The sequence below is a fragment of the Microcaecilia unicolor genome, chromosome 5 (genome assembly GCF_901765095.1).
Source record: "Microcaecilia unicolor chromosome 5, aMicUni1.1, whole genome shotgun sequence".
Lineage (NCBI taxonomy): Eukaryota > Metazoa > Chordata > Amphibia > Gymnophiona > Siphonopidae > Microcaecilia > Microcaecilia unicolor.
This window is the reverse complement of record NC_044035.1, coordinates 83,521,348-83,545,151: the sequence shown is the minus strand read 5'-3', so window position 1 is coordinate 83,545,151 and position 23,804 is coordinate 83,521,348. Positions and strand designations below refer to the sequence as shown.

The 23,804-nt window shown below is 43.8% G+C and overlaps 1 protein-coding gene across 1 annotated transcript in view; it reads left to right on the top strand.

The window, feature by feature from the left end:
* Positions 1–21,726: 21,726 nt before the first annotated feature.
* Positions 21,727–23,804, top strand: part of KIF20B (kinesin family member 20B) — a 274,317-nt gene continuing 272,239 nt past the window's right edge. Inside the window, exon 1 of the mRNA XM_030203051.1 lies at positions 21,727–21,758. The gene's annotated coding sequence lies outside the window, so the exon portion shown is untranslated. The remainder of the gene's footprint in view (positions 21,759–23,804) is intronic.

Sequence of the window (23,804 nt, the reverse complement as noted above, 5' to 3'; positions counted from 1 at the left end):
CTGCACAAAACAAGGTGATCAATGGAGCAATGTTACCTCCCCTCTCCCCTGCCAGGGAGGACAAGGGGGGAAGGAAAGACTGTACAAAGTGAAACAAAAAAGATCAACCAGAGTGAGAAGCCTTATGCCTCCTACCAAATAACACAGGAGAGCTTAGAACAAGGGTGTCCAACCTCGGACCTCGCCAAGTCGGGTTTTCAGGGTTTCCTCAATGAATATGCATGAGATCTATATACACACAGTGGAGGCAGTGCATGCAAATATATCTCATGCATATTCATTGGGGAAATCCTGAAAACCTGACTGGATTGTGGCCCTTGAGGACTGAGTTTGGACAACCCTGGCTTAGAAGAAGAGCCCAGAAGAGCTTAGCAGAAGGCAGAGCAGAATCAGAAGCTGCAAGAAAAATTGAGAGGTGATGCTGCGCCAGTGGGCTGCTGGAGCTGAGCTGTAGAAAGAAGGCCAGCTGTAGAAGTGACTGCGGATTCAAAAGCAAAGTCCAGCTGCTGTTGAGAGGCTGTGCTGGAAGAAGGTGACCAGAGCTGCAGGCAAGTCTTGAGGTAGCCATGACATGAATTTCTATCTGAGGCTGCATGGACTCGCACGCTGTTAGAACCACAGTCTAGAATGGATAAAAATGAGACTTGAGGCTTTGCTGAAAGCGTAAGAGAGATGGTGTCTTGTGAAACCCAGCTGAAGGGGATAGCACAGGAGTGACATGCATAGACTGTAAAGCTGAGAGACAATAAATCAATCCTGTGTGTTGATCCTGCGGGCAAGGAAGGAGAGAGTGCATTGCAAGCCTGTGTATGCATTACATGTAGATAGGGACACTTAATGATATTTGATTTTCTTTCTAGCCATTGTCACAAGGTGAGGTGTATTTTCAAAGCACTTAGACTTACAAAGCTACGTGGAGGGGCATTTTCGATAGAACATCTAAATCAGAATTTGGACGTTTTACACAAAATGTCCAAATTCTGAACAGGAAAGAAGGTAATTTTCGAAAAAGGAAAATGTCTATCTTTTGTTTTTAAAAATACTATGGATGTTTTATTTTTTGGACTTTTTTTGTTGTTGGACCATTTTTGAAAAACAAATACGTCCAAAGTGCAAAACGTCCAAAATCAAGCCATTGGGACATAGGAGGCAGCATTTTTAGTAGACTGGTCCCCCTGACATCCCAGGACAGCTGTAGGGCACCCTAGGGTGTACTGGCTGCGCTCGTTTGGCTGTGCTATTCTCTGAACACAGAAGAAAGGTTAGACAGGAATTAGAGAAAAAATGTCTTTTATTACTCACCAGCACAGGATCAGATATCAGTAGCAAGTTGTGGAAAAATAATAGCAAACTTACAAAATCTAACATCAGTAGCTTTGGTAATTATAAAAAGTCAGGCTAATTAGATAAAGAACAGCTGAAAAGAGAAAAAAGATAAAAAGGAGGAAGGAAAGTTTATTTCTCACTGTCATACAAAGGTCACAGAGCAGAGAGGAAGAAAGAATGAAAGAAAGAAAGATTCTTAGCTGGAAAGAATTAATTATTACAGGGGGGGTAGGAAGTACACCCTCCCTCTGGAAAAAGGCTGCGGCAAGGATATGAAGCTTTCTTGCCAGCTGGGCTATTTTTAGAGTTTATTTGTCTACAGTGTACTTTTATAGGCCTGTGGTAAGCATTCATGTCTCCCCTACTCTGGACCAATCATAGGTGCTGCATATGTGCTGGAGGCTTGCAATCGAGTCCTTGCCACACCTCTTCTCAGTAAATTATATTTGAAACAAGTTATACCAGGCAGTTGAGTTGCTCTAGCAACTGGAGGCCTTATCAGAGTTTGTGATCAGCCAGAAATTCCTGCATGTGACTGATAGTAAAAGATGGGGGATGGGAAGTAGTGTAGCATACCTGAAGTAGAACTAGGGGGCACTGCATTGGACTTCATAAACTGCTCCCAGGTACACATCTGACCATTGCTCCCTTACTTTGTGTGCTGAGCCCCCCAAAACCCACCCCAAACCCACTACCCCCAACTGTACACCACTATCATAGCCCTTTTTATCTGCTGTCACAAAACAAGATAAAAAATTAAAGCTGCATTAAAACATCAGCATAAGCAGGAGGTCTGTTTTCTTGACAAAGCCTACACGGTGAAACGGGACCCCGTCGGAAGAAAGACTATAATCAGCACTTCATGCTTCATGTTGGAAGTCTAAGATAAGTGCTCTATGCTTATGTTTTCTAATTTAAACATTAGATGAAAAAATTTGGAGCTTTTTTTTTTTTAAAGCCGATGAAGATTTCACCCCGTGAGTCCTAAGACAAGTAAACTTAAACCGGGGATACAGAGGCTTTTTCCTCCTTAAAATACACACAAAGATATTACCACACTATTTGTAAACCACTTTGGTATTTAATAGTTTTTATTTACCGTATTTTTCGGACCATAAGACGCACCGGACCATAAGACGCACCTAGGTTTTAGAGGAGGGAAATAGGAAAAAAAAAATTTTCCTTTTTCCCTCCTCTAAAACCTAAGTGCTCCGGTGCGTCTTGTCCGAGTTCGGGATTGCCCTCCCCTTCTTACGTGATGCGATGTTCCCTGGTGGTCTAGTGACGTCAGGGCAGGAAAGAGGGGGCTCTTTCCTGCCCCGACGTCACTAGACCACCAGGGAACATCGCGTCACGTAAGTAGGGGAGGGCGATCCCGAACTCGCTACCTTCGGACTATAAGACGCACCCCCCATTTTCCTCCCAAATTTTGGGGGAAAAAAGTGCGTCTTATAGTCCGAAAAATACGGTATATAGTGGTTTAGTCCTCAATAGAGAGTATATTTAAATTGCACCATTAAAGACATGCAATAGCAAGATTTTCCTTTAACACTTATTTTGCAGGCCTATGGGACAGTAACTTCCCTACACTCTCTAAAAATTGCCCTCCTAGGAATGGGATACATTATACAGTGAACAGCAAGTGCTGGTTTAAAATAGCATGAAAAGGGATGGAAAGGGCATAATTTATCTTTTCTCAACTGAACTATTTTTTTTTTTAATGAGTAGGGGATTCAATTAAATGTATTTACTTCGGCTGAAAGGTAGTGGAATACAGTGAACCACTGGGTCCATGGCTTAACCTACTTTTTGCCTGAAATGGCATTACACCTCTTCCCTGGGCTCCCTGATCTCATCTCATGGTTTCCAATATCATCTTTATGCTGACGACACCCAGCTTTATCTCTCCACACCGGACATCACTGCCAAACCCAAGGCCAAAGTATCGGCTTGCTTATCCGACATTGCTGCCTGGATGTCCAACCGCAACCTGAAACTGAACATGGCCAAGACCGAGCTTATTGTCTTCCCACCCAAACCCACTTCCCCTCTCCCTCCACTCTCTATTTCAGTTGATAACACTTTCATCGCCCCGTCTCATCTGCCCACAACCTCGGAGTCATATTCGACTCCTCCCTCTCCTCTGCACATATCCAGCAGATAGCCAAGACCTGTCGCTTCTTCCTCTAAAACATTAGCAAAATTCGCCCTTTCCTCTCTGAGCACACCACCTGAACTCTCGTCCACTCTCTCATTACCTCTCGCCTTGACTACTGCAACCTACTCCTCACTGGCCTCCCACTTAGCCATCTATCCCCCCGTCAGTCCATTCAGAACTCGGCTGCATGTCTTATCTTCTGCCTGGACCGATATACTCATATCATCCCTCTCCTCAAGTCACTTCACTGGCTTCCGATCAGGTACCGCATACAGTTCAAGCTTCTCCTACTAACCTACAAATGCACTCGATCTGCAGCCCCTCCTTACCTCTCTACCCTCATCTCCCCTTACGTTCCTACCCGTAACCTCCGCTCTCAAGACAAATCCCTCCTGTCAGTACCCTTCTCCACCACCGCCAACTCCAGGCTCCGCCCTTTCTGCCTCACCTCACCCCATGCCTGGAATAAACTCCCTGAGCCCATACGCCAGGCCCCCTCCCTGCCCATCTTCATATCCTTGCTCAAAGCCCACCTCTTCAATGTCGCCTTCGGCACCTAACCACTACACCTCTATTCAGGAAATCTTGACTGCCCCAACTTGACATTTCGTCCTTTAGATTGTAAGCTCCTTCAAGCAGGGATTGTCCTTCTTTGTTAAACTGTACAGCGCTGCGTAACCCTAGTAGTGCTCTAGAAATGTTAAGTAGTAGTAGTAGCTTGGGGCATAGGAGCCAACTTTTCAAAATTATTGGGGGTGCTAGGCCCAATGGAAATAACCCCTCCCTGGAAATATATAAGGAATTTTTTCAGTATTGGGGGTGCTCAAGCACCCACAGCGTCGGCTCCTATGGCTTGGGGGTGAGTTGGAAGGTGGCTTGTTTGTTCCTTTCTCCCAACTAAAAAGGTACTCCACTGTCACTGATTGAGCTGGCAAAAATACATTTTTTCAGTGGCAAAAGTGAAACAAAATAAAACAAAAACCTATCAATTATCTACTAAAATAGAGAGAAAAGTAGTATTCTTGAAATAGAATATAGTTTTTCAGGGTACAAGCATATTTTATGCTGTAACTTCTTCCTGTTATTTTCTTCTGTGATTGCTGTGAATAGGTGGCATTCAATGTGTGATCAAACAGAACATTACTTCCAACAGGTAGTGTCAGAGCTGCCATCTACTGGTCATATGTGTTAGTGCAGAATTGTAGTAGCCCTTTTTGGTTTTGGAAACAAAATTAATTCACACTGAATGTTGTGATAATTTATAGTAATAACAAAAACAACAACAACAAAGCGCTGATAAGGAAGGTTAAGAGGGACTTCAAAAAAAAGATTGCGTTGGAGGCAAAAACATAGTAAATTTTTTTTTAGGTATATTAAAAGCAGAAAGCCGGCAAAAGAATCGGTTGCACCACTAGATGACCAAGGAGTAAAAGGGACGATCAGGGAAGACAAAGCCGTAGCGGAGAGATTAAATGAATTCTTTGCTTCGGTCTTCACCGAGGAAGATTTGGGTGGGATACCGGTGCTGGAAATGGTATTCGAAGCTGACGAGTCAGAGAAACTTAATGAATTCTCTGTAAACTTGAGGGATGTAATGGGGCAGTTCTACAAACTGAAGAGTAACAAATCTCCTGGACCAGATGGTATTCATCCCAGAGTACCGATAGAACTGATAAATGAGCTTGCGGAGCTATTGTTAGTAATATGTCATTTATCCTTAAAATTGAGCATGGTACTGGAAGATTGGAGAGTGGCCAATGTAACGCTGATTTTTAAAAAAGGTTCCAGAGGAGATCTGGGAAATTATAGACCGGTGAGTCTGACGTCGGTACCGAGCAAAATGGTAGAGATTATTATTAAGAATAAAATTACAGAGCATATTAAAAAGCATGGATTAATGAGACAAAGTCAACATGGATTTAATGAGGGGAAATCTTTGCCTCACCAATCTACTACATTTCTTTGAAAGGGTGAACAAACATGTGGATAAAGGGGAGCCAGTTGATATTGTGTATCTGGATTTTCAGAAGGTGTTTGACAAAGTACCTCATGAAAGACTCCAGAGGAAATTGGAGAGTCATGGGATAGGAGGTAGTGTTCTATTGTGGATTAAAAACTGGTTAAAAGATAGAAAACAGAGTAGGGTTAAATGGTCAGTATTCTCAATGGAGAAGGGTATTTAGTGGGGTTCCCCAGGGGTCTGTGCTGGGACCGTTGCTTTTTTTTTAACTCTTGTTTATTGGCACCAACGTAAATTTACAAATTGTAGTCATAAAATTCAAAATACAATAAAGAAACTTTTCAAATGTCTGAATTGTACATACAGTGCATATTATGATCAATAGATGAACTCCCACTCCCTCCTCCCCCACACCCTCCCCATCCCCCTTCCCCTCCCTCCCATCCCTTACATCTCTTAACAGTTCCAGATCCTACTTCGTGCGACTGGAGTGAGAGAGTCCCAAATGGAAGCCCATGTCTTACAAAACTTCAAGGCTAAGTCTGCAATTCCCTTTTTCTCTAAAGTGCCGAATTGTATCATAGATGATCTCCAGTGTAACACACTTGGAGGTTCCAGATTTAACCACAGCTGTAGAATCACCCGCTTTGCCATCAAGACAGTTCTCTTTAGGAAAGCTTTGAGGCCCGCAGGCACCGATCCCCGACTCTTAAAATTATCAAACAATTGTCCAGGGGTTGACTGCCAAGCGATATTCCAAATATGCGAGACATGCTTACTCAGTTCAACCAGAAGGGATGCAAGAAAGGGCAGTTCCAATACATGTGACCCAAGTTTGCATCTCTGCGAGTACACTTTGGACAATCGTTAGTATCTTGCAGAGTGGCCCGAAAGGCTCTGTGCGGGGAAATGTGCAGCCGAAATATAAATTTGTATTGCAGTTCCCACCAATTAGCATTCTTCGTCATATTATACGTAGACATTAAACAAGCCTTAACTTGCTCCGATTGCAGGTTCAATCTCAACTCCTGGTTCCAGTGTTGGGTCACTATAGAATAATCATATGACTTTGTTCAGTCTCGTAAGTGTCTATGGAAGTATTTCAGAGGTACCCTCGATTGAGCATTTAGTCCCAGTATTTCTTTAAGGTTTTCTCAAGATTCCACGGTCAGTGAGGCAGAAGGCAAGGAGTTAACATAATGACGAAAGTGAAAATAAGCAAACACATCTCTATGGTCCAAGTCAAATTCTTCACATAACGCTTCAAAAGACTTGATAGCTCCTCACTGCGACAGTACATGATATAAGTAATGGATCCCACAGGAGGCCCACTTACAAAAAGAAGGGGAGGAACTACCTGCTGGGAATGCCAAGTTGCCCTGTATAGGAAGCAAGGGAGAAACATCTCTGTTCAAGTTATGGAATTCCAGGCCACAAAAAAAAGGAGGTAAAAACCCTCACAATACTACATAGTAGATGACGGCAGAAAAAGACCTGCACGGTCCATCCAGTCTGCCCAACAAGATAACTCATATTTGCTGCTTTTTGTGTATACCCTACTTTGATTTGTACCTGTGCTCTTCAGGGCACAGACCGTATAAGTCTGCCCAGCACTATCCCCGCCTCCCAACCACCCGCCCCTCCTCCCAACCACCGGCTCCGGCACAGACCGCACAAGTCTGCCCAGCACCATCCCCACCTCCCAACCACCAGCCCCGCCTCCCAACCCCGGCTCCGGCACAGACCGTACAAGTCTGTCCAGCACTATCCCTGCCTCCCAACCACCAGTCCCGCTGCCCACCACCGGCCCTGGCACAGACCGTACAAGTCTGTCCAGCACTATCACCGCCTCCCAACCACCAGCCCCGCCTCCCGATCCTGACTAAGCTCCTGAGGATCCATTCCTTCGGCACAGGATTCCTTTATGCTTATCCCACGCATGTTTGAATTCCGTTACCGTTTTCATTTCCACCACCTCCCGCGGGAGGGCATTCCAAGCATCCACTACTCTCTCCGTGAAAAAATACTTCCTGACATTTTTCTTGAGTCTGCCCCCCTTCAATCTCATTTCACGTCCTCTCGTTCTACCACCTTCCCATCTCCGGAAAAGGTTCGTTTGCGGATTAATACCTTTCAAATATTTGAACGTCTGTATCATATCACCCCTGTTTCTCCTTTCCTCCAGAGTATACATGTTTAGTTCAGCAAGTCTCTCCTCATACGTCTTGTAACGCAAATCCCATACCATTCTCGTAGCTTTTCTTTGCACCGCTTCAATTCTTTTTACATCCTTAACAAGATACGGCCTCCAAAACTGAACACAATACTCCAGGTGGGGCCTCACCAACGACTTATACAGGGGCATCAACACCCCCTTTCTTCTGTTGGTCACACCTCTCTCTATACAGCCTAACAACCTTCTAGCTACGGCCACCGCCTTGTCACACTGTTTCGTCGCCTTCAAATCCTCAGATACTATCACCCCAAGATCCCTTTCTCCACCCGTACCTATCAGACTCTCCCCGCCTAACACATACGTCTCCCGTGGATTTCTATTCCTTAAGTGCATCACTTTGCATTTCTTCGCATTGAATTTTAATTGCCAAACCATAGACCATTCTTCTAGCTTCCTCAGATCTTTTTTCATGTTTTCCACTCCCTCCGTGGTGTCCACTCTGTTACAGATCTTAGTATCATCCGCAAATAGGCAAACTTTACCTTCTAACCCTTCGGCAATGTCACTCACAAATATATTGAACAGAATCGGCCCCAGCACCGATCCCTGAGGCACTCCACTACTCACCTTTCCTTCCTCCGAGCGAATTCCATTCACCACCACCCTCTGGCGTCTGTCCGTCAACCAGTTCCTAATCCAGTTCACCACTTCAGGTCCTATCTTCAGCCCCTCCAGTTTATTTAAGAGCCTCCTGTGGGGAACCGTGTCAAAAGCTTTGCTGAAATCTAAGTAGATTACGTCCATAGCTCGTCCCTGATTCAATTCTCCTGTCACCCAATCAAAGAACTCAATGAGATTCGTTTGGCACGATTTCCCTTTGGTAAAGCCATGTTGTCTCGGATCTTGCAACTTATTGGCTTCCAGAAAATTCACTATCCTTTCCTTCAGCATCGCTTCCATTACTTTTCCAATAACTGAAGTGAGGCTTACCGGCCTGTAGTTTCCAGCTTCTTCCCTATCACCACTTTTGTGAAGAGGGACCACCTCCGCCGTTCTCCAATCCCTCGGAACCTTTCCCATCTGCAAGGATATGTGAGATATGAAACAAAAAAGTGAGGAAAACAGATGAGGATACCAAAAGTGCTTTATTGTATAAAAAACGTTTTCTGTGTCACATGCATTAATTTTATACTGCTTACGTACTTTAAGGTGTCTTTTTTTTAACTCAATTTAAATATATTATAGTACAACTGTTGTTATTAATGTTTTCTCTTTATTACAAAATCAATAAAAATATTGACTAAAAAAAAATTTCCTGACTTGTTGAACTACTATGCAGCATTCCACTGACTCCCAACGGAAGGTACTGTCCTATGAACTGATACTCTTGCAATGGGATATAGTATTATTGCAAACCACGCAATTACATGAGAGGAATCAATACTTCTTCCACACTAAGAATTTTGCAACTCATCATTCTCACAGATCACTGGGAGGCATTCAGGAGAGTTGGCAACACCTATTCATTCCAGCTGTTCTTTTCTAGTGGGAGACATTTATAAAGACCCCTTGGGGCAGTGTCTTGTGGTAAAGTGGGTATTGCAGGGGCATTAGGTTATTATCCTCAGTATTTATGCACCTAATACTCAGCAGGCAGAATTTTGTACGGGGCTTAAGCCTTCTTTGCTTGCATTTGTTCAAGGGGCTGTTTTGTTGAGAGGATTTTAATTTGGTACCTGACCCACCCTTGGATCATTAGGGTAGCATGGAAAACTCCACTGGAAGGCTTTTCTGGAATTGATTGTAGTGTGATTGACCTGCTCGATATCTGGCATTTATATTATCCTATGCAGCGTAATTACAATTTTTAGTGTACAGCTCTGTGTACATCTAGTAGCGCTATAGAAATGATAAGTAGTAGTAGTAGTAGTCACATTCTAGAGACAACTACACTAGAGTTGATTCTGTTGTCATAGATCCTTGTGGGGGTTTGTGCTGGAGGCTCATATTGAGCCTATAGTTCTCTAATCATTGGTCGGTGTGGGTGGAATTGGAAGATTTTGGAGGGAGTGTTTAGGAGGGGATTTTGGAGCCTTAATGAAAATGTACTAAGGGATAGGAATGTCTGTGAAGATATAAAGGGGACTATACAATGTTACTTGTGCATCCACACTCCATACACCTTTTTCCAGCCCACCCCCCTGTACCCACACTCCACATTTTTCTAGAGCCCCCACCCTGCACACTCACTAGTTCAGCACTGTAGGAGAAGCTGCAGAACTGATTTTTGCTACTCTGCCGTCCCGGGCTTGCTGTTCGAGCCTCTGTCCAGCCATGCAGCTTAAAGGTACCGCTGGGGACTGAGGCAGAAGAGAAGGAAGCAGTCTGACCTGTGGCTATGCAGCTCCTCCTCCGGACCGGTGAGTATGGAGGAAGGAAGTCACTTTCTGGCTGCCAGTTTGTGTGCCAATTCTGCACAATCGGGGGGGGGGGGGGGGGGGATTCTGAGCAAATTCTGTGTTGCGCAGTAATGCAGAATTCCCCCAGGAGTAGAAGCTGTGTACCGGTACTGCTACATAGACATGCTGCGTACCTCAAAAGACACATTTTAGTCTGAGTATGTTTCTATTATGCAAAATTAATTTGTAGGAAAGGGAAAGTTTAGAGGGATACCAAATTAATACTTCCCTGTTTCCCCTCTCTTTCTTTGTCAATTAAACTGTGCAAACTAAAGACTAAATTCCACTAGCTTAGCTGACTGGTCATAGCAAAATGTTGCATGGCTAGCTGTATTATCTCCTGCCCCCTCTAAAACCTTGCTGCAGGCATCCGCATTGGAGCATTATCTCAGATTCCAATTAATTTATTTCAACTTACATTAAATTCTGTATTTAAATTTCTGGCTCCATTTTATAAAACAATAAAAAAAGGTACCAAACAAACTGTAGCACCCCCTTACAGGGCGCTCCTGGATCCGGAGCCTGACCTGGCTGGAGCCTCCCGAATTATACCAGAATATAGGCAGTATTGAATGTAGCTCTGTTGGTTCCTTTCACACTTGGGATTTCCCTCTTCTCCCCCCAGGAAAAGACTGATGTGAACAGGACTGGCTAATAAATTAAAGAGGTTTTATTGAACTATTTTATAGACCTCTATGTACCCCATCTTATGCCCCTAGGAAATGAGGATTTCTTATCACATCAAGTCAGTTACCTAAACAAATACCAACAAATTTTAACAGTCTTGGTACTTAACCCAGTACTTGTGCACTTAAACCAACAGCATTAGAGGCAGATGCACTAAAGCTTAATGAGCCTTTAATGACCCTCCAACGAGGAAATTTTGATCCGTTGCATGCATCAAAGGGCTTTTACCGAGGAAGCTAGCAGCTAACGAAAACGGAATGGAGATGAGCAATTAGTGTAAAAACCCCATTGAAACGAGATGCACTAACCTTTTCCGATTGCCTTTACGCAGGAAAAAGGCAGGAAATCTAACGAGAGGTCTGGACCTCTCGTTAGGACAGCTCTGTGCCAGGAAAAATCGTAAGGTGAAAAAACAAACTTTGAGCCAATCCCAGCGCATTAGCAGAGCTAAAAGCGCTGTGATTGGTCCAAAGGACGTAGCATTACATATGTCCAAAAGAGCTGTGTTTAAGCTTAAAGAAAACATGTCAGAAAACACATCAAATAAAAAAAATAAAAAAAGGATCGGGAGGGGGCAAGGGCGCTCATCAGGAGCGTCCTGTATGGACGGCCATGCCCCCCCCCCCCCCCGCTGCTCCCCACTGTCCGCCACTTCCCCCCCCCCCCCACACACACACACGAGAAAGCGAAATTCTAGCAGCCCCGGTCCCCCTCCCTTCCTGTTCTTCTGTTTTGCAAAAGCTAACTCCGCCTCCCATCATTCCTCCGCCCCGTGCACCCCCCCCCCCGCTTTCCCACCCACCACGAAAAAGCGAAATTCTAGCAGCCCCGGTCCCCCTCCCTTCCTGTTCTTGTGTTTTGCAAAGCTAACTCTGCCTCCCGTCATTCTTCCGCCCCGTGCCCCGCCCCTGCTGCCCCCCGACGTCGACTACGCCGCTCCCCCCTCCACCGAGACCCCCTCCTTATTACCGACCCGAGCAGCGCCTCTCACCTCTTTCTGAAGCGCTGCACGGGCAGGAAGATCTGTTGTGTTGGTCGCAGAGTCTCCATGACGTCTCTTCTTCCCTGGCCTAGGCCCCGCCTCCTTCTGACGTAAGTAACCTACGTCAGAAGGAGGCGGGCCTAGGCCAGGGAAGAAGAGACGTCATGGAGACTCTGCGACCAACACAACAGATCTTCCTGCCCGTGCAGCGCTTCAGAAAGAGGTGAGAGGCACTGCTCGGGTCGGTAATAGGGAGGGGGGTCTCGGTGGAGGGGGGGAGCAGCGAGGTCGACCTCAGGGGGGGCAGCAGGGGCGGAGCACGGGGCAGAAGAATGACGGGAGACAGAGTTAGCTTTTGCAAAACAGAAGAACAGGAAGGGAGGGGGACCGGGGCTGCTAGAATTTTGCTTTTTTGTGGGGGGGGGGGGGAGGCGGCGGAAAGTGGGGAGCAGCGGGGGGGGGTAAGGCCGTCCATACAGGACGCTCCGGACGAGCGCCCTTGCCCCCTCCTGATCCTTTGTTTTTGTATTTTGCTGACCGGGTAGCCACGTGTATGTGTTGTGGCTTTTTTTTTGTTTGTTTTGACGTTTGCAGCATGCGCAGAGCAGCCAGCAAAACGCTTGGCTGCTCTGCGCATGATTTAGGGGCCGATTACCGATGTGTATTGTGATTCTTTGATACATTGTACATTTCAATACCGATCTGAGCATGTGTGACTTTTTTTTTGGTGCATTCTTCGTTTTTTTTAAATCGTTAGGGACTTTAACGATTTAGATTTTTTTACGTTTGGTTGATGCATCTGCCTCTTAGTCTATAACTCAGATCTATAGAACCAGTAAGTTATCTTTCACACCGTTCAAATCCTTTCAGTCCTGCTTGCCAACTTAGTAGTTGTAAGCTCCTCCCAGCTTCTTATCTAAGTCAGTGTGTGGGCGTAACTGTGTTGCAGAGGTCTCTCCTCTCCTTTCCTTGCAAGTCCATCCTCTCATAGTCTCCTTATCTCTCACCCCTCTGCTGGAGATTTCTTGGACTGGTGACTGCTGTGCTGGACTTCCAGGCTGGCTATGCCTGTCCCTGCTGCGGCTTCCTGGAAGTTTTCCCTGGGCTCTGAGGACCAGCTGTCTTCCCAAGAGCTGTCCTCCTCCACTGGGATCTGAGGACCGGCTGTCTTCACAAGAGTTGTCCTGCTCCACTAGGCTCCTAGTGCTGGCCACATCCAGGGAGCCTTTTCCCTTTGCTGGGCCCCTAGTTCCAACCGCACCTGGAGGCCTTGTCCCTCATTGGTCCTCTCTTCAAGAGGACTGTAGGGCTATTTCTACAATTATGTAACCTCAGATGGAGGTAGACAATTAAGAGATGACTACTCTTAGCACAAAAAAATGGAAAAATATAAACGGTAGCACTCTAGTGTTTAGATTTGGAATAATAAAACGTTCCATTAAGTACAGTCCCAAATTCCTATAGCATAAAGATATTAATAAAGACTGATAAAAGGCTAAGATTTTATAAAAATATAAAACCTAATTTATTATATTTTGGCAGCAGAGGAAACATGTAAATTAGAGATAATGCACTTAAGCTAAAATTACCCTAAATGATGGTAAAGCAATGAGTATTTATGTACCTGTCAAGACAAAGTGAAGACAACACACACTTTATACCCTAGTCCTGAACTGATTAGGACCCTTAACTCCCCAGGCACTTTAGAAAAGACAGTTACAACCTGACTGATGATGAAGGGCGCTCTCACTTTCACAGACCCAGGAGGTAGAGGCAGTCAGGAAGCTGTAGATTTGTATCTTCCAGGAGACCAGCAGGAGCTTCAGCAAGAACAGTCATGGAGCAGGAGGCAAGCAGGTACTCTCTCTGAATGGTGATGCAGACTGGCAAGCAGGTAGGCAGGAGACAGCAGGGCCATGTTTTTAAAGAGCTTTAGATGTCTGCATGATGCAGCCAGCTCCTATAAGGGATGTCACCTGTTTCACTGACAGTAGCTCTCACAATAACTGCTTCAGATAACACCCAGATAACTTCATGGGTTTTTTTCAGAGACTTCTTATACCTTTTTTTTTTTAAGTAAAGCAAGTCTCACAGCCTAGAACAACAGGTTTGGGACCTTCCAATGTTGTGGAGAACCAAATGTCACAGGCACCAGGAGCAGAGTTGTTCTGACCATGAAGTCACAGCTTTTTGTAAATAAAGTTGTTGAGTTATTTTTGCTCAGATATAGCCTTGGTCATATTTAGTAATGTCCTTTTCACTGCATGTAAATCTGAGTCCTATTCATGCAATAGGCCCTAGCTTGAGAGCTGAAGCTGGCCAGAGTCTATCTTTTAAAGCAGGTTCATAGTGCTAACTAGTGCCTCCTGTAGGGACCTTTTGCTCCCACGGGACCATCTGGGGTTTCTCCCTGCTGGGGTTCAGGTTTACCAGCCCTTATCAGGGCTCTTCAACCACCAGTACCAGGATTCCTCACTAGAGGGCTACCTCTGCTCTTTGTGGCCCTAGGCACCGATAATGCCCCTACAGGCCCTTTTATTATGCCCTAAGCTGCTCCCAAAGGCCTCCTTGCTTTGACCAATGCTCCCAAGGGCTGCTTCTCCTCCTTCTGCCCCGAGCAGTTCCCAAAGGCCTCTGTGCCTCAAGTGCTGCTCCCAAGGGCTGCTGCTCTTGTCTTGAGGAGAATCTCTAAGAGTACTCTACTTGCTGGGGTTCTGAATTACCAGCCCTTAATAGGCCTCTGCAACTGCCAGTAACAGAGTTTCATTTCTAGAAGGCTGTCTCCCATCGTAAACAGAAGCTAAAACCATTTACCAAAGGTAAACACAGAACCAAACCCCAACGTGAATTCCCAACAATGTCACCAATCTCCCCTTCCCCTAAACTTGTTTTTTTAATTCCCTTATTCAGATCCTCCATTCAGTGTGTGCGCATCATGAATCCCACAAGCATTATTCCCTTCAGTGAATTAATCCATTCATAAGGTGTAAAAGAGCTCCTAGCATTCTGCTTGTCGGTCTCCATTTATCGGCAGGTAGATCTGTGGGACCCATCCCCATCCTTCAAATGTAACAATGTTCGTTGTATATTTGATGTAAATTTAACCTCTGCTTCAATTAAGAGACTGGTGAGGGTAAAAGATGAATGCTTCTGAAACCCTCCCGTGCATGAGTTTATTGACACTAAGGAGAGAGGAGAAATCCTGGTAAAGTGCTTTTAAAACACATTTACTGTTTCCGAGTACATAATTGTCAGTTGCTCTTCCCTCATTATTCAATACCTGTCTTTGAAAGAGTAGTAATAAAAAAAAGCAAGTGCATTTTTATAATATACCAGTGCATTCCACAAAAGAAAAGGAGCATACCATCTTTTTCTTTTGATGTACGCACAGGAAAACAAAACGAAACAATATGTTAAATGCTCCCAGGTTTTAATCTAATTAATGCTTTAAAAAACTTTGTACTTATAAATAGTAACTCTGATGGTTAAGCACCTGATTATCATAACATGTCTGTTTTGGTGGCTATTTACTAGGTGAAAAATCTCTGCACGAACAGAAGGAGTCCCTATAACCAGCCCCTCCAATGACACAATGATTACAATTTAGAACTAATTACCACTCTAACCGATGAAACCAATACTACCTCTGTGTACATCCATATGCTGCACAAGCTGGCATGTTTGAAAATATAAGTGATATCAAATAAAAATGCTACCAATAATAAAGAACGACAATGTGGATACAGCAGCTGATAGGTTTGTTTGCTTTGTTTTAGGTATATAGGGATGACAGCTGCGTGGGGGAGGCAGGACTAAGCTGGCTTTAACTTTTTGATGTCATGCCATCTGTTCTCAATCTAACCTCCTTGGTTTGTCTGCTGCTCTTGCCTTCCCCACTGCCAGCTGCTAGACTACAGCAACTCCCTTTTCCCCTGCAGTCTATTGGACAGGCTCAGGGGGAGATGGGAAGCCAGCCAATAGGCTGCAGGGGGAGGCAGGAGCAGTAACTAGGAATAAGATACAGAAGCCTGCACTTCTGGTGTTTCCTGTGGCTCTGTAACATGGAGACACTCTAGATCAACAGACTCGTAGGGAAAATATTGGGGACGCTCAGGCACCGACAGAGCTGGTATCTATGACCTGAGCAATCCGCATGTTCACCAATGCCTTCAACCTTTCTTCTTGCAGCACACTTACAAGGCGCAAAAATTGTCAAGGCACACTACTGGATCTAACCCATAACAATCCGTCCCCGCTAAGGTCCATTCCATCCCCGCCATACCTATTACTTTCGAAGTAGTTATTTAATTTAACTATGCTACTGAAATATATTAGAGGCACTGGCAGAGACCCATTTACAAAGCATGTATTCTTCCCAATTAGTATTTCCAAATTAATAGAGAGACTTAAATAAGCAAAGGCACTTTATTAATTTGGAAATATTAATTGGGAAGATTACGCACTTTGAAAATGGATCTCTGCCAGAGCCTCTAATGTTATTTTGTACATATAAGGGTTGAATCTAGTTCTCCTTGAAGAATAATGTTGCTTTACTTTGAATCATGTTTAATTTGTGTTCACTCTAATTGACTGCATTTTTCACTGCATCAAAATATAGAAATATTCATGCATATATTAAAGGAAAGAAATTCAAAAGAGAAAAGAGGAAGAAAAATTAAGTCATAGTCATAAATAAGTGCAAAGTGATGCATGTGGGAAAGAGGAACCCAAACTATAGCTACGTAATGCAAGGTTCCATGTTAGGAGTCACCAACCAAGAAAGGGATCTCAGCGTCGTTGTTGATGATACGTTGAAACCCTTGCTCAGTTTGCTGCGATGGCTAAGAAAGCAAATAGAATGTTAGGTATTATTAGGAAAGGAATGGAAAACAAAAGTGAGGAGTGCACCTTGAATATTGTGTTCAATTCTGGTCGCAACATCTCAAAAAAGATAAAGTGGAATTAGAAAAGCTACAGAGAAGGGTGACGAAAATGGTAAAGGAGATGGGATGACTTCCCTATGAGGAAAGGCTGAAGCATCTAGGGCTCTTCAGCTTGGAGAAAAGACAGCTGAGGGGAGATATGATAGAGGTCTATAAAATAATGAGTGGAGTGGAACTGGTAGACGTGAATCATTTGTTTATTCTTTCCAAAAATACTAGAACTAGAGGGCATGCGATGAATCTACAAAGTAGTAAATTTAATATGAAGCAGAGAAAATGTTCCTTCATTTTCGTTGCCAGAGAATGTGGTAAAGGTGGTTAGCTTAGCGGGGTTTAGAAAAGGTCTGGCTGGCAACCTAAAGTCCATAGACAATTATTAAATTGACTTGGGAAAAATTCACTGCTTATTTCTTGGATAAACAGCATAAAATATATATTGAACTTTTTTGGGATCTTGCCAGGTATTTGTGACCTAGATTGGCCACTGTTTGAAACAGGATGCTGGGCTTGATTGACCTTTGGTCTGTCCCAGTGTGGCAATACTTATGTACTTAAAAACAAACAAACAAAAAGAATAAAGTGATACTCCCTGGCTGGTTGTGCCTTATTTATGGCTCCCCCCCCCCCCCCCCCAAGAGCCTGCCCAACTTGAGAAACTTTACTAAACGCCTGACTGGGTCCTGGGCTTGGGAATAAGCCATCCTGTGCCTGAACCCCAACTACACAGGCCTCTCCACCTTCACTGTGCTTTTCTGCTGATTGCCTCTGAAGATCACCGCCCTGAGGGACACGAGATAAGAGAAGCTGATTAGAAACATCATAGTGTTGGTCCTTTTCTCTTGCTAAGCTAAGAAGGCCTAGGATGCAGGTTGGAGAAATATTAAGTTAGGAGGAAGGGAGTAGAGTCAGGGATTAAAAAGGTGAGAATATTGGGATTTGGGGACTGGTTAGAGAGAACAAAAGTGGAAATAAAAGCATTAGGACTAGAAAAAGACCGTGGGAACTCAGTGACTGGGTAGGGTGAAGAACATAACACCTGCCGCTTTGGAGACAAACCCCTGTTAACTAAAACTGTGCAGCAAATCCTCAAGAGTCCTCCTGACTTCAATAATTCAGTGTAGCCACACTTGTTCTCGGTCTGGGCTGATGCAGCAAGGCTCACACTGACAAATATATGGGCCAGCCACACATATGTACCAGTAGATCAGGTAACCTCTGACTCTGCTGGCCATGCATGTGTCAGTGTGAGTCTTGCTGCATCAGCCCGGGCAGACAGCAAGTGCAGCTGCGCCGAATTATTGAAGGAAGGAGGAGATGGTACTTGGATGTTTTGGAAAACTCTTGGGTAGGTAGGTGGTCACAGAGGCTCATACACTTCCATGGGAACCCTGCAGACCTACAGGGGATTCCTGCGGATTCTCAAGTAGAGGAGTGTGGTAGCCGGATTCTCACAAACCCTGTTCCTGTACAGCAGCTCTGAGGCACACTGGTTGAAAAACACTGCTCTGAAACTACTCCCAGCACCTTTAAGAAAGCAACATGTGGCAACTCCTCCCCCCCCCCCCCCCCCCCCCCCCCCCCGTTACATGTAAACACAAATCTTGCCAATATATGTTTCCAAAACATAGCATGGAATATTTGGACACATTCCAAATTACTCTACTCTTTAAAAACAGTCTTCTAGTGGAGATGAAAACAGTATCTGAATTCAAGAAAGGATGAGACAAGTACATAGGATCTCTAAGGGAGTGATATGAAGAGTAAATGGCATGGATAGGCAGACTTGATAGGCCATATGATTTTTATCTACTACTAGTACTACTTATCATTTCTATAGCGCTACTAGATGTACGCAGCGCTGTACACTTGAACATGAAGAGACAGTCCCTGCTCGACAGAGTTTACAATCTAATTATCTGCCTATGTTTTTCTCTGTTTCTATGTTAAAAACCGAGCACTCATATGTTCCATACCCAAAGAAAGCACTGACTACTATGCCTGACCATTTGACATCTATAGGTAATAAAAACTGATCATTTGCATCAAATTAAAATCTACATTGCCTCATTGAATTCTCCAAATGTGAAATGTAAATATTAAAAAGTAGAGCTGAAAGGAGAGATCCTTGAGGCACTCCCCATTTTAACTTCTCTTTAGACTAGATATTTGTTAAATCTAAAGTAAAATGTCTCCTTTCCTGCAGTGTGTGAGTTGAAACTGGCTCACGTGTTGAGAGGTAAGGAGCCTCCAAAAACTAAAACAGCCTATTAGATATACTTTATGATTCTCATCCCCCCCCCAAAAAATAATCCCAGGTGGGCCTCAAAGACTCACTCCCCCTCCCACTGACACTCAAAAATGAATCCCTGGTGGTCCCAGTGGAGCCCTGGACCTACCACTTCCCCTTTGAACAATGGAAGGAGCAATGCCCGCTTGCTTCACACTGTCATACTGCAAAATGACAGCGCCTGACCTCTAACAGTGCAATAATTGTCCTATTTGGTAAACGGACCCTTAGCAATGTATCAGAACACATAGTAGATGCTGGTGCTGGACACAGGAATGAATGGGCACTGCTCTGGTCTTCAGAGGTGGGAGCGAAGCATCAAGGGGAGAGGAGTTCTACTAGGACCACCAGAAATTATTTGGGGATTTTAGGGAGGTGAATCGGGTTCACTAGGGCCAGCAAGAATTATTGTTAGGGGAGGGGGGAAGTCTTGAATCATCTGAGCAGAAGTGTCACACTTCACCTCAGATTATCTCTCAGCTACTGTAAAGATTCAACATTAAGGAAAGAGAAAAAAAAGTGCACTAAGTTTCAACATTTTTTTACATTGGAAACAATTTCATATTTAGTCATTTGCATGCCCCCAGTGGTTTTACTTCAAGAGTTTCCTGTGCTATCTTTCTACATTTGGAGTAAGGCTAGCATGGTGCAGAACTCAAGCAACTGTTGTGCTAAAGCATGGCACAGTTACTGAATTGGTCCCTAGGAGTCGGATCTGTATGCCCAGCTTAGAAGTGCTATTTAACATATTTATAAATGGTCTGGAAATGGGAATGATAAGTGAGGTGATTAAACTAGCTGATTACAAAACTATTCATGGTTGTTAAAACACATTAGGACTGTGAAAAATTGCAGGAAGACCTTAGGAAACTGGAAGACTGGGCATCCAAATGGCAGATGAAATTTAATGTGGAGAAATGCAAAGTGATGCACATTGGGAAGAATAATCTGAATCAGTTACCTGATGCTACTAGGGTCCACCTTGGGGGTCAGAGCCCAAGAAAAAGATCTAGGTATCATTGTTGACAATACACTGAAATCTTCTGCCCAGTGTGCGGCAGCAGCCAAAAACGCAAACAAGATGCTAGGAATTATTAGGAAAGGGATGATAAATAAGACCAAGAATATTATAATGCCTCTGTATCGCTCCATGGTGCAACCTCACCTTGAGTATTGCATTCAGTTCTGGTCGCCGTATCTAAAAAAAAAATACAGCAGAATTAGGAAAGGTTCAAAGAAGAGTGACCAAAATGATAAAGAGGTGGAACTAAAGAGGTTAGAGTTATTTAACTTGGAAAAGAGGCAACTGAAGGGTGATATGATTGAGGTCTACAAAATACTGAGTGGTGTAGAATGAGTAGAAGTGAACCAATTTTTTTTTTTACTCTTTCAAAAAGTACAAAGACTGGGGAACACTCAATGAAATTTACATGAAAATACTTTTAAAACAAATAGGAGGAAATATTTTTTCACTCCTTAAGCTCTGGAACTCATTACTAGAGGATGTGGTAACACAGACACAAATTTGGAGGAACAAGCCAAATATTTATTTGGAGTACTCCCCCCCCCCCCCATTCCAGACTGCCTGGAATGGGATCTCAGTGGAACCTCCAAATATGTGGGGCTAAAACACATATTACCATGCCTCTCGTATAGACAGGTAAAGAGGGGATGTAGACACAACTAACAAATTATAAACAATAGCACTCTGGAACGATAAGTGAAATTATACGTCCCTCTAGACTGTGATAACCAAGCTCACCCTAGCCCAAAGAAATGCTGACATGAAAGGACACAAGGTTCAGATGTTATTATAAAAATAGAAAAGCTGTTTATTAATTGTACTGGCAGCAATAATAACAATGCAAATCAGAGAAACTGCACTTATGCGGAATGACCCAAAATGATGGTAGAACATCATGAGTGGAGTGGAACAGGTGGATGTGAAGCATCTGTTCACACTTTCCAGGAATGCTGGGACTGGGGGGCATGCGATGAGGCTACAGTGTAGTGAATTTGGAACAAATCGGAGAGAATGTTTCTTCACCCAACGTGTAATTAAACTCTGGAATTCATTGCCGGAGAACGTGGTGAAGGCGGTTAGCTTGGCAGAGTTTAAAAAAGGGTTGGACGGTTTCCTAAAGGACAAGTCCATAAACCACTACTAAATGGACTTGGGGAAAATCCACAATTCCGGGAATAACATGTATAGAATGTTTGTATGTTTGGGAAACTTGCCAGGTGCCCTTGGCCTGGATTGGCCGCTGTCGTGGATAGGATGCTGGGCTCGATGGACCCTTGGTCTTTTCCCAGTGTGGCATTACTTATGTACTTATGTACTAACAGCAGTTAGCTTATCTGGGTTTTAAAAAAGGTTTGGACAAGTTCCTGGAGGAAAAGTCCATAGTCTGCTATTGAGACAGACATGGCCGGGAATATGTGACATTAAATAAAAATGCTACCAACAATAAAGAAGGACAACGTGGATGCAGCAGCTCATAGGTTTGCATGCTTTGTTTTGAGTCTTCGCGATGACGGCTGCGCGGGGAAGGGGAAATAGAGATGGACCTAATTGGCTTCAACGTTTTGACGCCACTTCTGCTCCTGTTTTATCTAACTTCCTTGCCAATCAAACCTTCGTGGTGCCCGCCTCCAGTCCCATTGGTTCTGTGTGCGTGGTGCGTACGCAGGATGCCAGGATTGGTCGAATTTAAAAAGTGACGGCCGCGGTAAGTAAGGTAACAGAGCAGTGAGAGGCAAAGTTGAGACGGCTTATGGTGGTAGGTTGTGTTTTGCTGTTTGGGGCTGGAGATTTCTGTTATGTGGGTGAAGTAGGTTGTTTTTGTGTTATGCTTTGGGTGGGGTTAGTGAAGTGCTTTGTTCAGGCTGTCGATTTATGTGCATAAAGTGAGGAATACTGTTAATGGAACCGATGGGGATGTGCGGCTCAAGTTGCGTCTTAGTCTGTGATTTTAAAGTTCTTACTGTTCTCCATAGCTTTGAGTTTTAAGCATGTTGGAAAGCCCATTGTAACCGAGAGAAGATAATAAATGTGACGTGTTTATTTTGTTACTATTTTCTACAGTTGGTTGGTATGGATGTTTTATTGTGTGTAGTGGACTCCACAGGTAGCTGTATTATGGATGTATCTAAGGTGCGGGAACCTTACCTTCCGGGTTCGGATGGGGTTCAGATAAAACGCTGGACATGGCTGACACCACAAAGATTTTGAAGGCCGTGTTGTTTGGATCCGCAGGGTCCACAAGATCCACGTTTTACCCGAACCCGGATGGAGAGAACCCAGTTTAAATTTTTTTTTTTTTTTATATGAATACCTTTTGTGGAAACACTTTCTTTCGTTTTCTTTCGCCACACTCAAGCATCTGAGGCCCAGTCCAGGGTTTGGTTGTAGATTGAAGGTTGAATAAACAATAAAAAGACAATGTTTAGATACATGTTAATCCATGACTCCTTTCAGTTTTTAGGCCAGACCTTTTATTCCTCCTCTTTATTGTATTCAAGTCAGGAATTTGCTCTTTTTGATCTGGAAAATGTAGTGCATCCAGGAATGTAACTGCCTGGCCTGTAAGATATCTCGGAGCATGACTTTTTTTCACAGGGTTCTTTGGCCCTATGAGGATAGCCAGTTTGGTATTTTCCCATCTCTTCACTCTTAGACTCTTTAAGCCTCCGAGGACAATTGAATTACTACTCTACTCTAATGGTTCTCAGGTGGCATCTTCATTCTTCAGGACACTTGATTGTAAGGATCTTGAAGTGAGTAGTCTATCCACTCTGAGGTTACCCTACTGGGAAAATATTCAGCAATTATAAAAGTAATACAGACATTTATTAGAAAATTAAATATACATCATCAAGCCTGACTTCATTCTAGGCCAGCTTCAGCTGGGGAGTCCTTTTCAGCGATTTCTTAGAAGATTTTGCTTGGGAACAAACCTCACATGCGTCCGCAGATCACTCCACTGAATAGAGGTCTTTCAGATATTTTAATAGTCCATTTCTAAACAGCATATGGCTAAACAGCACATGACTCGTAGTCAGGGCCCTTGCCTCCTCATGTCATACTCCTTCATTGCCATTTCCAGTCCCCAACTGTCATTAACTACAATAGAAGCTGCATTCTCTCTGTTGTAAAGGTGCTGACCTCCAGAATCTCTGCAAAAGCTGGGCTAAGCTATATAATATCTGCCTTTAGATAGAAGTCACCTATAGGTCAGATTCCACACTGATCCTACCTTCAGACTCTTCACACTGCCCTTAGGAAGACTAAGGCCCAGAGCTCTTGCAGCACATTGCTTTATCCCATTCCATTAAAAAAATTAAAAAGGAAGAAGGATGAATCCAATTGAAAATGCAGGGCAGCTAGTGCCATGAATGTTGTGGTGATGCTCGCTGGATTATCGTTGCAGCTACAATGATTGATGGGGCATGAGTGTGTTGCATATAGACATTCTGCTGCTTTAGTAGATGCATTATGGAGTTTTCCACTGAGAACCAGCAGGTTATACTGGTGAAGTCACTGGAAGAGAGATCAATTTTTCTCTACTTCTATCTGCTGGTAGGAGGGGCTAACACCCACTTGTTCAAGATGGTATGGCCTGACTAAAGGAAAGGAAATTATCAGGTATTACATAATCTCACCTTTAATGATAGCCCACGTTGATAATCACACCCCTTAGTCACCTAACACTAACATTACCAGAACTCTTTACATCTAGACCACAGGGTTCTCCTATGGTTCATGTGCTTTACAATACCTTCAAAATCTTGCATGAATACTTCTGGTATCTGGGCATTATCTGATA